Below are 15,248 nucleotides of genomic sequence, written 5' to 3' on the forward strand. Positions count from 1 at the left end.
CAGAGGGATTTAGCTAGAGAGAACATGCTAACAGTCTAAACAAGCATTCTAAACGAGAATTTAGCCAGGACTCCAGAGATAATACCAACCTTATATAAAAAGAATCATGGGACATTAAATGGCCACAGCATTTTTATGCCTTTTACACTACTTCGCTGTGAGAACTACCATTCGCTGTCCGCTCATACACAGCCTCCAGCATGTAAGTCACTCCCAGCTATACTGTAGGTAACCCCCAAGGAGAATACCAAGATCCCTGGGGCTCTGTCTGCTGACAGCTAAGGGGTGAGGCACACTGACCCTGGTAGGGAAGGAGAGCCAAGGCAAACTCATAGTCTGCCCGGCAACCAATAGGAAGTAAGATGCCCATCCCAGGGAGTTCAGGAAAGTGGAGATGCTATTTTGGAGTCAAGTCTGGAGCCAGTCAGGGCAAGGGCAGGGCTGGCTGTGTGGGGAGCTGTTGAGTCGTAGGCCTGCATGCAGGCCTTGAGAACTGGCCTCTGCAAACATGAAAGCAAGATCCCTTGGGTTTTTCCTTCTCCACTGATAATTCCCAGTTTGTAGAGTTTGCTGGGAAACTTCCCCAGACAGGCTGAGTTAGCCCTCCAGCTCCCTAGTTGAGACCAGTCATAGCATGGTCAGCTCTGCTCTGTTTGTTAGTTCAGGGCTGTTGCCTGCTGTGTGTATGTCTGGACGCTGAGCTAGGAGACTACAGTTTGGATCTTAGTACAGTTGTGTAACCTTCACCTTGAGCCCTGCACCCCTCTGTGGTGAGGGGAAATCCTGGGACCAAAGCAGCCTGATTCCTGCTTGAAGAAGATTCCTGCCAGCAAACATCAGCCCCTCTGCAGTGACTGAGAAGTCCAGAGTCATATCTGAACCTGAGGATAATTCATGGAGTTTGTGAGTGCACCATCTTTTAGTCAGGGAATTTGTTTTGGGGACCCCCTGCTCCCTGAACTGTATCCTCGAGCCAGGAAGTAAGTAAGCCCTGCTCCCTGAACTGTATCCTCAAGCCAGGGAGTAAGGGTATGGGGATTTTACAAACTGCTGCATATTAAACCTATGGAGGGATTTACCACCTTCTCCCACTTGTAAGTCCATTGGGCTGTAACCTAGTCAGCAACACTGCTAAACCACTGCACAGAAGAATTTTATGGCATAGGTCATCAAGGGCCCCAACAAAGTTCGCATACCAATAGGACACTAATCTTACATTTGCTACATCAAGTGACATAACTGGGGAAAGTCACAGGTATTAGCAGCGTGGGCACCGGTGACCCTAACAGCAGTGTTTTACCCTGTTATATTTGTCTCCTGTTTAATATAGTTATTGTGTTGAATATATTGCATGTGTTTGTGTTATTTCTTGGAAATCTCCAACTATCTGGCAAATAAGTGGGGATTACCCCGTGGTTAGAATTTTCCTCCCAAGCTGCCCAGGTGACCATGCCAGGAAAGAGCAAGGGGGGTGGAGGCACCACCAAATAAACTCAGAGGAAAAAATAAAGAAGATACACCCTGCTGAGTGGGTGGCGGGATCCAGAAGAACCCAGACCTGTCCATCAAAACCTGTAAGCAGATTGGCATTAAAGAAGGTAATAGGGTGGAGAGGGGACACTACATGTATGTACAGCCAGCCACTCATGAATTACACTGCAGAGCAACACTAGTAAATTCCTAGTCCCAGCCTTTCCCCCAGAAATGTACATCTTGTATTGTCCAGCCCTCTCCTGGACAACACAAGCACAAATAAAGTCCATCGTTTTACGAATAGAAAATGACAAGCACAAATCGTGTTATCCCAAATGGAGTTTCCCAAACACTTCAGTCCAAACACGCTGGTTTAGATAAATCAATAAAACAAGTTTATTAACTACAAATAGGTAGATTTTAAGTGATGACCCAGCAGATGTTGGCTGCGTGTGTGTTCTCTCCGTGTGTTGTCACAACTCTGCATAGATAGCTGGCACAACAGACCTCGATCAAATTGCCCAATAAGACCACAAGACCCATTTCAGATTTATTGTCAATGAAGCATGGTCCTAATGCCCTAGCTCAATGGTTACAGGTACACTAAAACATATATACCCATTGCAATGGACTCAGCTCAGTGAATGGCGGGACTTTCCATTCCCCCTTGGCTGGCCAAAGACACCCCCTCTGAGATTTCATTTTACCGATACAAACACATTATGTATTGCCCTTCTGACATAGTTAGTAACTGCCCCCTGACATGGTTTGCTACCACCCATTACCTTGTACATGTTGGTTCGATCAAAACATCTCTATCAAAACTGTCATCCTGACCTTACCTTTAGTAAATTTGTCCTTGTATCATGTTCGGGGAGTGTGTTTGTACCATAGTTGGTATTGGGGTATTTTGGTACCACCCTTCTGGATTGTGTTTGCCTGAGTGTCCTGTGCCTAGTATTTCTTAGGAATGCATCTGTTTTTGCAATATCAGCCCTGTTCTTGCCAGATTCTGTGAACTGCATGCAGGCCGAGCGTGACTTCTGCTCACAGCTTGACTTTTCTTAACTTTGCTTTATATTACCAGGGCTCAGCCACTACTTTAGTTCAGGCCTCAGGCCTCACACAGGGCTTCTGATACAAGGGTTTATGTCTCAGGCTCCTTTTTTACTACAATGACATGTAATGAGGCATAACAGTCAGGACTGGTTAAAGAAAATAAAAGTAAAATGCAACTAATACCTAACTTAACAAGCTAAGTGAATTCAAAGCAAATGTCTCTCTCACCACATGCTTCAGCAGTCTTACTGGTTGAATTCCTTTCAGTACGGATCCCTCTTCCAGTCCAAAACAGTTTATTTTGTTCTTCAGGTGTTGTGGAGGCCATGAGTTGAGAGAAAGGGAGGAATCATTTGGGGCACCTCCTTTCTCCTTGTGTAGTTCCTTTTCTTCTTTGAGAATCATCTCCAGCTGAGGTTCAGAAAAAGAAAAACTATGTGTATGGGGTCCCCCCAGCTGTTTCTTTGTCAAGATGTAGATTTTCACCTACATCCTCTTTCCTGCCAAAGAATGACTACTTGATCCATTTGATTTTGTGGACAGCTGATTGAGACATTGGCTAGCCTTTTGTCTCCGAGGAACTGGTTTGTGGCTGTTCCCCCCAGATTTGGAACATGTCTAGTAATACCATACAGAGGAATCTTATAATCTTGCATGCAACATTGCCACACATTTCACCAGGATGATAATGATCAGCATATTATGAGTTTTCAGAAGATATCTCAGAAGGCATACATTTTGTACAAAGTATCAGAGGGGTAGCCATGTTTGCTGCTTTTACAGATCCAGACTAAGAGTTCTGTGGCACCTTATAGACTAACAGACATATTGGAGCATGAGCTTCCGTGGGTGAATACCCACTTTGTCGGATGCATCTGACGAAGTGGGTATTCACCCACGGAAGCTCATGCTCCAATATGCCTGTTAGTCTATAAGGTGCCACAGGACTCTTTGCTGCTTTTGTACAAAGTATCATAGTTCTGTAAAGGGGGTGAATATAGGAGTACAGATTATCACAGCCATCACTAAGGCCATGGCTCAAATGTACATACACCAACTGGGCAGTCAGTTTAATGTCAGTAGGACCCCACAATAGATGTGCAAGTAGGCTTCCTGCCACTTTTCTTCGGTTCAGAGCCTCTTCCTAATTAACTTGGCAGGCATCTGATGTTAGGGTAGCCGTACTCCCTAGCAATGACTACAGAGAAAATTTCAGTTGGTTGCATTGTCCACTTAAATTTTGGATCAAAACAATAAACATGTTGGGCGACAGGTTCCTGGGACAACAGATTAATTGAAAGATTCTAATTGGGTTTACTCAAATTTCTTCTAGTAGTTATCAAAGATAAGCCCTGAACGCAATAACTTTGATTTACCTGGAGAAGTATCTGCTGATCTCAGACCTGTTCTACACCTAAAACTTAGGTTGACCTAGCTATGTCACGCAGGGGTGTAAAAAAATTCACATGCCTGAGAGATGCAGTTAAGCAGACTTAAGTCCCGCTATAGACCACATAGGTCGAGAGAATTCTTCTGTCAATCTAGCTGTTGCCTCTTGAGGGGCTGAATTAACTACAGCTGTGGAAAAACCCCATCACTGTACCAAGTGTACATATTACCACAGAACAGCTACAGCTGGTTACTTCTAGCAGCAGGCAGTGCTCCACCCCTGCTGCGAACCCTTCTGCTGTGGTAAAAGATAACCGTTATGCTCTTCTTGATACAGGAGAGAAGGAATCACCCCCAACAGTTAAGGAGGTGAAGCCTTGTACCCCTAAGGCTGGAAGGTCTGCTGCCACCACTGATAAGAAATGTAGGATAGTGGTGGTTGGAGACTCTCTGCTGAGGGGGACGGAGACACCCATCTGTCGCCCTGACCGTTCATCCCAGGAGGTATGCTGCCTGCCAGGGGCCCGTATCCGAGATGTTACAGAGGCATTGTCGAGGATTATCCGGCCTTCTAACTACTACCCCATGCTACTCATCCATGTGGGCACAAATGATACTGCGAGGTGTGACACTGAGCAGATCAAGAGTGACTACAGGGCTCTGGGAGTACGGGTTAAGGAGTTTGAAGCTCAGGTGGTATTCTCTTTGATTCTTCCTGTTGAAGGTAGGGGCCCGGGCCGAGACAGATGCATCGTGGAGGTGAATGCCTGGCTGCGAAGATGGTGTCGCCAGAAGGGCTTTGGCTTCCTTGACCACGGGATGCTATTCGAGGAAGGACTGCTAGGCACAGATGGCGTTCACCTTTCGAAGAGGGGAAAGGCCTTATTTGCGCACAGACTGGCTAACCTAGTAAGGAGGGCTTTAAACTAGGTTCGACGGGGACAGGTGAGCAAATCCCACAGGTAAGTGGGGAACAAGACCTAGGAGATGGGTTGGAAACAGGAGGGAGCACGGGCTATAATGGCAGAGAGGAAGGAGGGTCAGGGCAAAGCTGGGAGGCAAGATCAAACCAGTATCTTAGATGCCTATATACAAATGCAAGAAGTATGGGTAATAAGCAGGAAGAACTGGAAGTGCTAATAAATAAATACAACTATGACATTGTTGGCATTACTGAAACTTGGTGGGATAATACACACGACTGGAATGTTGGTGTGGATGGGTATAGTTTGCTCAGGAAGGATAGACAGGGGAAAAAGGAAGGAGGTGTTGCCTTATATATTAAAAATGTACACACTTGGACTGAGGTGGAGATGGACATAGGAGATGGAAGTGTGGAGAGTCTCTGGGTTAGGCTAAAAGGGGTAAAAAACATGGGTGATGTCGTGCTGGGAGTCTACTACAGGCCACCTAATCAGGTGGAAGAGGTGGATGAGGCTTTTTTCAAACAACTAACAAAATCATCCAAAGCCCAAGATTTGGTGGCGATGGGGGACTTCAACTATCCAGATATATGTTAGGAAAATAACACCGCGGGGCACAGACTATCCAATAAGTTCCTGGACTGCATTGCAGACAACTTTTTATTTCAGAAAGTTGAAAAAGCTACTAGGGGGGAAGCTGTTCTAGACTTGATTTTAACAAATAGGGAGGAACTTGTTGAGAATTTGAAAGTAGAAGGAAGCTTGGGTGAAAGTGATCATGAAATCATAGAGTTTGCAATTCTAAGGAAGGGTAGAAGGGAGTACAGCAGAATAGAGACAATGGATTTCAGGAAGGCGGATTTTGGTAAGCTCAGAGAGCTGATAGGTAAGGTCCCATGGGAATCAAGACTGAGGGGAAAAACAACTGAGGAGAGTTGGCAGTTTTTCAAAGGGACGCTATTAAGGGCCCAAAAGCAAGCTATTCCGATGGTTAGGAAAGATAGAAAATGTGGCAAAAGACCACCTTGGCTTAACCACGAGATCTTGCGTGACCTACAAAATAAAAAGGCGTCATATAAAAAATGGAAACTAGGTCAGATTACAAAGGATGAATATAGGCAAATAACACAGGAATGCAGAGGCAAGATTAGAAAGGCAAAGGCACAAAATGAACTCAAACTAGCTATGGGAATAAAGGGAAACAAGAAGACTTTTTATCAATACATTAGAAGCAAGAGGAAGACCAAGGACAGGGTAGGCCCACTGCTCAGTAAGGAGGGGGAAACAGTAACGGGAGACTTGGAAATGGCAGAGATGCTTAATGACTTCTTTGTTTCGGTCTTCACTGAGAAGTCTGAAGGAATGTCTAATATAGTGAATGCTTACGGGAAGAGGGTAGGTTTAGAAGATAAAATAAAAAAAGAGCAAGTAAAAAATCACTTAGAAAAGTTAGATGCCTGCAAGTCACCAGGGCCTGATGAAATGCATCCTAGAATACTCAAGGAGTTAATAGAAGAGGTATCTGAGCCTCTAGCTATTATCTTTGGGAAATCGTGGGAGACAGGGGAGATTCCAGAAGACTGGAAGGGGGCAAATATAGTGCCCATCTATAAAAAAGGAAATAAAAACAACCCAGGAAACTACAGACCAGTAAGTTTAACTTCTGTGCCAGGGAAGATAATGGAGCAGATAATTAAAGAAATCATCTGCAAACACTTGGAAGGTGGTAAGGTGATAGGGAATAGCCAGCATGGATTTGTAAAGAACAAATCGTGTCAAACTAATCTAGCCTTCTTTGATAAGGATAAGATAGCCTTCTTTGATAGGATAACGAGCCTTGTGGATAAGGGAGAAGCGGTGGATGTGATATACCTAGACTTTAGTAAGGCATTTGATACGGTCTCGCATGATATTCTTATAGATAAACTAGGAAAGTACAATTTAGATGCGGCTACTATAAGGTGGGTGCATAACTGGCTGGATAACCGTACTCAGAGAGTAGTTGTTAATGGCTCCCAATCCTGCTGGAAAGGTATAACAAGTGGGGTTCGACAGGGGTCTGTTTTGGGACTGGTTCTGTTCAATATCTTCATCAATGATTTAGATGTTGGCATAGAAAGTACACTTATTAAGTTTGCGGACGATACCAAACTGGGAGGGATTGCAACTGCTTTGGAGGACAGGGTCAAAATTCAAAATGATCTGGACAAATTGGAGAAATGGTCTGAGGTAAACAGGATGAAGTTCAATAAAGATAAATGCAAAGTGCTCCACTTAGGAAGGAACAATCAGTTTCACACATACAGAATGGGAAGAGACTGTCTAGGAAGGAGTATGGCAGAAAGAGATCTAGGGGTCATAGTAGACCACAAGCTTAATATGAGTCAACAGTGTGATACTGTTGCAAAAAAAGCAAACGTGATTCTGGGATGCATTAACAGGTGTGTTGTAAACAAGACACGAGAAGTCATTCTTCCGCTTTACTCTGCGCTGGTTAGGCCTCAACTGGAGTATTGTGTCCAGTTCTGGGCACCACATTTCAAGAAAGATGTGGAGAAATTGGAGAGGGTCCAGAGAAGAGCAACAAGAATGATTAAAGGTCTTGAGAACATGACCTATGAAGGAAGGCTGAAGGAATTGGGTTTGTTTAGTTTGGAAAAGAGAAGACTGAGAGGGGACATGATAGCAGTTTTCAGATATCTAAAAGGGTGTCATCAGGAGGAGGGAGAAAACTTGTTCCCCTTAGCCTCCAATGATAGAACAAGAAGCAATGGGCTTAAACTGCAGCAAGGGAGATTTAGGTTGGACATTAGGAAAAAGTTCCTAACTGTCAGGGTAGTTAAACTCTGGAATAGATTGCCTAGGGAAGTTGTTGAATCTCCATCTCTGGAGATATTTAAGAGTAGGTTAGATAAATGTCTATTAGGGATGGTCTAGACAATATTTGGTCCTGCCATGAGGGCAGGGGACGGGACTCGATGACCTCTCGAGGTCCCTTCCAGTCCTGGAGTCTATGAGTCCATGAGTCTATCTGTAGTGTAGACATGGCTTTAAAGGCCACAGTCCTCAGCTGATTAAAGTTATATCTGTAAACTATGTCAGGCACAGTGACCTTTCAAAGAAAAGAGAGGAGATTAATTGTCCCATAACAAAAAGGAACATTTTGTTTTGCAACTTTAAAAGTTTACTTAGTTTACACAACACTACTCCTCCAAGTTGCAACACAGGGGCTATATTCCAGCTGTGGGCTGAAGAATCTTCCCAAGATTAGACACTGCATGTACATGATCTCTGCCCTTCCTAATCCAGTCAGCACGTGGCAGACGAGAAACAAATAGGAAAGGGTGGTTGCTGGCTGTCTGAGTCTTCTGGAGTTGTGGGAGACAACTTTCATAACTCAAAATAAACTATTTTCTTGCCAGCATGGTGCAGTCTTTGAGATAGCATCTAAATCAGGAGTAGGCAACCTATCGCACGTATGCCAAAGGCAGCATGCGAACTGATTTTCAGTGGCACTCACACTGCCTGGGTCCTGACCACCGGTCCGGGGTGCTCTGCATTTTAATTTAATTTTACATGAAGCTTATTAAACATTTTAAAAAACCTTATTTACTTTATATACAACAATAGTTTAGTTGTATATTATAGACTTATAGAAAGAGACCTTCTAAAAATGTTAAAAAGTATTACTGGCACTCGAAACCTTAAATTAGGGTGAATAATGAAGACTCGGCTTACCATTTCTGAAATGTTGCCAACCCGTGGTCTAAATCATTAAAAGAAAATATCACTTTTTGAAAGTAGTAGTGACCCAGTTGCTGGATAGCAATGTATAGAGCTAATGGTTTGCCATGGCAAACAATATGAAATCATGGTCTGGTCACAGAAGAAAGACAAAAGCCACAAATGCAGTGAAACCTGCCAAAATTACAGATCAAATTATTTAATATGAAAATAGCAATTGTTTTGCAATAAAAACCAGTTAAAACCTATTTAAAACTGCTGTTCGAGTAGACTGCCAGATCAGCCCCAAAGCAGCAGAAGTGAGGAAGGTGGGGCTTCCTGCTAGTGCAGGAAGAAAGCCATAGCTGCTGCTACTTAGCACTATCAGCTATGTAAGCTCTGGCTCACTCCCCTTCCCCCAAATCTCAGAAGTAACAGGATCTGAGACTTGCTGTAGCAAAGCACTAACCTTAATTGAGCCTGCCATATAGCCCTGGTTTTAATTTAGCACTTCTCAAAGTTTTCAGCAAAGCAGGTTCAGATATTCCCTAACACAACCATCTACATATATATAAAAACCCAAAGGTGTCATACATTTTAAAAAAAAACATTTTTAGAAAACTTGAAATATTTGACTTAAGTAGCAACCATGATTGGAAAATGTGTCTGTAGGGCCTGATACTTTTCCAGGGGAGTTTACTCCAGCAAATTACCAGGATAAGTCACATGGATGCAAGTTGAGTTTTACCCAATGTGGATGCTGCACTGGTGTGCATGCACCAGCATAGCTACATTAATAGTGTTGATTTCCCCCATCCAAGATAGACAAGCCCTGAGTGAGGAAAGGTGAATTTGGTGGTGTACTCTGCTTCAAGACTTACACTGTAAATCAAAGTTTTATTTCTTTTTTAAAGATTCCTTGAGTGTTAGGCTTTCAGCTAGTCTAAGTAGAACAGAAATCTATTTATGTTTTCTTTTGTTGTTTGCTGGTGGTTAATAAGTGTGCAGAAAAAGTAAGTCCCACAAGAATCCCCTTTTCAGAGATATTGCCTGATAAAATAGACCAAGTGAAATACCTCTTCCTTTCTCAGTCAAAAGCCTAAAATTTGACTCTGTCAAGCAATGCTATAGCAGTAGGGACATCCAGCTCAATAGCACTTCAGCCTAAAAAAATATTCACCCATTAATTCACATATTGAAGGGGCCATCAAAGCCTCTCAGCAAGAACTGCTGTTGTCTGCTTATTCAAAGATATCTATTGATTCAAATGAGGTTTGTTCTTTTCAGTTGAGAAAGCTTCATATTTAAAATGCCTGAAAGCTTTCCGATCAAATAGTTGTGTGGATAGACTAATCTAATGGGCTCCAGTTTCCTAAGGAGGCGTCCCCGGTCTCTGTTCTTTAGGTTGATATGTCTACTGCCCTACAGTTCTAGAAGGCTCTTCTTCAGAAGTGAAATGATAGCTACTGCCCTGCCTTCAGCAACAGGGATGGAAACAGTCTCAGCTGGACTGTGGCTAGAGACCTAAATTATGCTCAGAATATGGTATTCTGAAGCAGGGAATGCCCCATTGTTTTAGTAGACGGGAGGGAGTCCTCTCCAAAAAAACCCTTGTGAAGACTGGGAGGCAGCAGCTCCACCAGAGCTCCTCTTTTCTCCTTAAAAGTAAGATTTGAAGACCTCTACCTCAGCCCCCCAAAAACTTTTAAGTTAGGAATTGGATTCCTTATCTAGGATAAGGAGGCTTTCTTTTGAAAGAAGGCCTGGGTTGACCAGAATCATCCTAAGGCTGCCAATACCCTTTGTCTTCATTTGCAAAACTAGGCAGAAATTTAATTGAAAACCAGGACTCATTCATTTCCCCCAGAAAGCTCAAAATAAGGACTGATTTCCTAGTGCTTTTGAATTTCATTGTAAGAGCTGGGCCCCACTATAATTCTCTAGTTTGTGTTCTGGGAAAAGGAAATGCTTATCTTTGTTTTCCAAAAAACACCTCCCAAAAATACCATAATCTTTGCTTTCTGTAATGTCCTTAGAAGGACTAGTGTGTAGTTTTAGTGCACATCGCAAAGAATCTGAGATAGTTCTTTCAGTGTTTCATCTACCAGTGCTGTTAGTGATCCCACAGAGTTAAACACATGAACTTCTAAAATATTTGGATTAAAAACTGTAAAAAGCATTCTTAAAAACCTCAGTAGAAACATTCTTCATGTGTGCCTTTCCATTTTGATTGAAGGAATTTTTTAACAGATCATCTCCACCATAGATGTGGACTCTGCATTTCTTAGCTACAACTGACTGCACTAATGCATTACGCAGATAAAAAAAGTTTTGTTATCTTTTACACAACTACTAAAGGCAGAGAAGTAAAACCTGTATATGCCCTTTAGTCATTACATGTTCCCTGTATGCCCATGTAGTAGCATGTCCTCATCTTGCAGTATCTCCTTATCTCTGGTCACAACACTGCACAGGGTCCTTTTCTCCCTTAGACCTACAGTGGCCTCTTCAGCTGCCTCTTCTCCTGACTTGCCTTCTGGCTGTTATAAATCTAAACATCTTCTGGGTAACACAAAGTCCAAACAAAAGTTTTCAACCACGGGCCCTTCTGCCCTCTCAGGCTTCACTATAATTTCCTTGTTGACTCTACCTCTGGACTTTCCCTGCAGAAGAATGACCTGTTCCTGTCGCAGTCTTCCTCCATTATTACCTCACTATTAAACCCTATCCTGGTGCTTATCTCTACCAGAAAGACCTATGTCCTCTATAATCTCTCCCCTATGGAGCTCCTTCCATCTCCTTATAAGACGGCTAGGAAGCAATCAGTTACGCACTCTCCCTCCCCATGTGTACAGCATGACTACTTGGGATTCTTTCTCTTGCCTTACAGGTGATGGGGGTTAAGCCCCATCACAGCCAGGCACATCAAATTCTCTCACTCCAGCAGCACTCTAGATAGTAAGTTAAATTCTATGCTGATTCTATACCTGTTGACAAGGGGACTTTATAGATGGTTGGGGGTCGGAGGGAAGGGACAATGGAGCAGTGTGTGCCTATAAAGTGACTCTCAATCTGTTGAATGAAGACACTCCACCATTAAATATGTAATTCCCACATTAGGATTCCACTGCCATCTGAAATGCCCTAAATACTGGGAATAAAAGCAGGGCAGAAATATGAAGGCATGACAGTCCAGCAGCTGCCCTGAAGTCACACACAAAATTCGAAATTCCACTGAAGAAGACTGAATGCAATAAAAGATTATATTGTTAGGTTATCCACACAGGATCATTTTACATGGTGAATGTTAACATTACTAGAAATGATAACATTTTGAACCCACTCGAACTTAGCTTCAAAAGTCTAATTCAAACCTAGGATGTTTTTGGGTTTGCATACACTATGGGGCTGGTGGAGGGAAGAGTAGTACAGGTAGGGTTGCCAAGCCTCCAGGAATTGTCCAGAAGCCTCCAGGAAATAAAGATTAATTTTTAATTAAAGGTTATGTCATGTGATAAAACCTCCAGGAATATGTCCAACCAAAATTGGTAACCTAAGTAGAGAGGGAAATTCCAGTGCAAAAACAGAGACTAGGTAGAATGAAAAAACTAGACTGTGTAAAGGAGCAGAGACAGGAAGAGAGAATTGCTAATGAAAATATAAATACAATGGGCCTGATTCTCAATTGCCTGGTCCTTTGTTTAGTGTAGTCATTTCCATGTGGCAAAGTGGTGTATAACTCTATCATTCTACACTTCACTCTGGGGTAAGTGACTTCACAAGGTGCAACTCAGTGAAGAGTCAAAGTACGTGTGCCTTATATAGGACATGTGTTTGTGCTAGACTAAGTTTGGAAGGTCTTTTAATTTTGTTTTTGTTTTTTTTATGCTACCTATAATTCACAGTACAGGCTTCCCTTTTGCTAGAAGTTGAACAAAAATTTTGAATCACCCTGGAGGGTGCAAAACCAAGAGAGAACTTTAACAACTGATTTCTGCCACCTTCCTAGACTCTCCCACAGCTAAATTTCAGACCAGGATATAGCACTGAGACAGCACCAATTGCTCTAGTGAATCACCTCCTAAACTAGATACATTAGCAAAGTCATTAGATCGGTCAACAGGGTTTGACAGAGTTCAGAGATGATACCTAACTGTTGATAGTAGGGGGGACACAACTTCAAGGTTCAGCCAGCCCCCCAAACAACTTGAATCATGCCCCTGACCCTGGCAGCCCCTATCTTAGCTTCAGTCTCCCCTTTTGGAAAGCAGCAGCCCCTCGCTGCAGTGCCCTGTTGTTGCTCCTACCTCTCGCAGCTCAGCTCGCCCAGCTTCTGAGGTCAGTTCTGACTGGCTCAGTTCTGCCAGCTGCTGTGCAGGGATTGGGCCTGGCAGTACCATGTGACCAAGCGGGGCCAACTCTGAGTCAACAGGAAACCCACATGCAGGAGTGGGGCAGCCCCGCCCTGAGCCCTGGAGGGTGGGTGGTTTCCAGCCAGGGTTTCCAAGGTCACCCCCATGTTACCAAAATATTGGGTTTGCCTAGCTGAGAGCTAATAACAGCCTGACAGAAATAAGGAAAAGATGCTTTATTTTTCAGAAAAAAGGAGAGCTTTGCACCATGGTATAAAGACTTTGTTTTATATAAATTTTATAAGCTTTTTATATATTTTTAGACAAAGACTTTTGCGTGTTAACATTTGATTGGTAGGTGTTAAACTTCGCACTTTGTTATTTGGTTAGTAAAAACTGGTTTGAAGCAAGTTTTTTTTGTTTTGAGGCAGAAGAGAAAAGATAGTTTAAAAGTTTAGGTTACTGTGTATGTGAGGCTTTTGCTTTTTTTTTTACTGGCTGCTTGTAAGCTGTTAAGGGGGACTACCAGTAACTTTTACAGTCCCCCCTTCGGGCCTGACAAGCCCAGATTGTCAGGCCCGTTACGTAATTTATGATTAAGCTGAAGAGACAGGTACTGGGTTTTTTTACGGATAGCAGAGCCTTTGGTTACAGTATTATATAGACATTTTGCACATTGCATTACTATTTAAACAATATATAGGAAGAACAGGAAGAAAACAATTTATTTAACAATTGTACGGAAGAGGCCAGTAAACTATGACTTAAGGTCTGGGAAGAGGTTTTTAAAACTAAAGGTGTAATTAAGAGACACAGCATGGAAAACAACAGCAGCATTTTTAATAGCTTGTAAAATTTTTTTAATTAAGCTAGAGTGATTAATATAAAAACAGCATTTTTTTAATACGAGCACAAGCCTCCCCGTATTTAGCATTTATGGCATTTAGCACGTTTATTTTGCATAGCTATTTTTGCTATTTAATTTTTTGTTGCAATTTTTGAAAAGCGTTTATTGATGCATTAGCTGTTTTTTTGAGCTTTGCAGAAATGTTTACAATTGTTTTTTTAGTTTAGCTATTTTTATTTTAGGAATGAGCGCATGAACAAAGGAATGGAATTTTGTTTGCTTGACAATTAAGGGATTATTGGCACACTTGGTTTTAGTTTTTATGGAGGGGGTAAAAAGCTTGTGAGAATAGCTTCCCAGGTTGAGGATTTGATTAGAATTTAACGTGTTGTTAATTTGGACATTGGGCAACACCCGGGCCACATCATACTGACCCTGCCAGCCGGGAGGGAGAGCTTTGTAGGCGCTATGGCCACGGATAAAATATAAGCCAGGGGGGTTTAAATAAAGGGTGAGGGTATTACCCGCGACTCGGTGGTGCCGGGACATTGACACATTTTACTGCTTGGGTGCACCTATTATGCGGTCCTGGCACCTTTAATGGGAGATATTTAAGCGTTTTAGGGCATGGGTAGCATTTAGGACATCCCCACAATACATAACAGCAAACAAATTAGCTGTAAAACTTGTAAGCGATTCCATGGGCTGTGGGCATTCAGACATTTTTTTAAGGGATGGATGAGGCAATATAATGCCAGAGTAAATATTTATATAAAACGTATGTGTGCTATTTATGGGGCCCAGCAGGAGGAACAAGGGGAACTATTTTTTTTGATAAAGAATGCCTGTTGATTTTACAGTAAAAGCCTGTCTAGGAGGCAAGGGGGTTTGGGGGCGCTTTTAGAAGTATTTAAAGGGGAAAAGGTTTTGGTTTTGACATTAAATTGAAGGGTTTGGTTACAGGCCTTAAGGGGAAGGTAGCCTATTTTTTTTTTTAATTTTTTTAGTATTTTTTAAATAAAGGGGCAGGTTATACTTAATTTTAAGGATATTAAAAAGAGGGACCCCCTTAGCCGCCCAGTAATAATGCTAAACTTTAGACACCTTTTTGTATTTATTATACTGGTATTTTTTTATTTATGCCCATTTAGTTTTTTGTACTACCTGCAAGGAGAGTACTTTGGAGAGATTTGCAAGAACAGCCCACAACTTTATTTTTTTTTTAAAACGAGTTTGGTGGCACAGCCAGCATTTAGACAGGTGTTTTAATGTGGCCAGTCAATGTAAAGATTTAACCGCTGGGTGGGGGTTGGCATATATAAAGGGCAAACTAAAAGCAAATAACCATTGTATCACCACCCAGAAAGTTAGTAAAGTTTTAGGACTTATTTTGTTGGAACAGTTTTAGTTTTTTGAGAGGCTTAGTTTGCCAGGTATTGTTTGCTTTAGGCTTTTTTGGGTCGCGGTGGGAAGAGCTGGTGG

At 42.3% G+C, this 15,248-nt stretch overlaps 1 protein-coding gene across 6 annotated transcripts in view; it reads right to left on the reverse strand.

Moving 5' to 3' along the window:
* Nucleotides 1–15,248, reverse strand: part of CHST9 (carbohydrate sulfotransferase 9) — a 215,341-nt gene that overhangs the window by 125,620 nt on the left and 74,473 nt on the right. Inside the window, exon 2 of one of the 6 annotated variants that reach the window (XM_050942022.1) lies at nucleotides 2,761–2,943. The exons of the other annotated variants lie outside the window; for them this stretch is intronic. The gene's annotated coding sequence lies outside the window, so the exon portion shown is untranslated. The remainder of the gene's footprint in view (nucleotides 1–2,760; nucleotides 2,944–15,248) is intronic. 6 annotated transcript variants of the gene reach the window in all.

Source organism: Gopherus flavomarginatus, chromosome 2 (assembly GCF_025201925.1).
Source record: "Gopherus flavomarginatus isolate rGopFla2 chromosome 2, rGopFla2.mat.asm, whole genome shotgun sequence".
In the NCBI taxonomy this organism is placed as follows: Eukaryota; Metazoa; Chordata; order Testudines; family Testudinidae; genus Gopherus; species Gopherus flavomarginatus.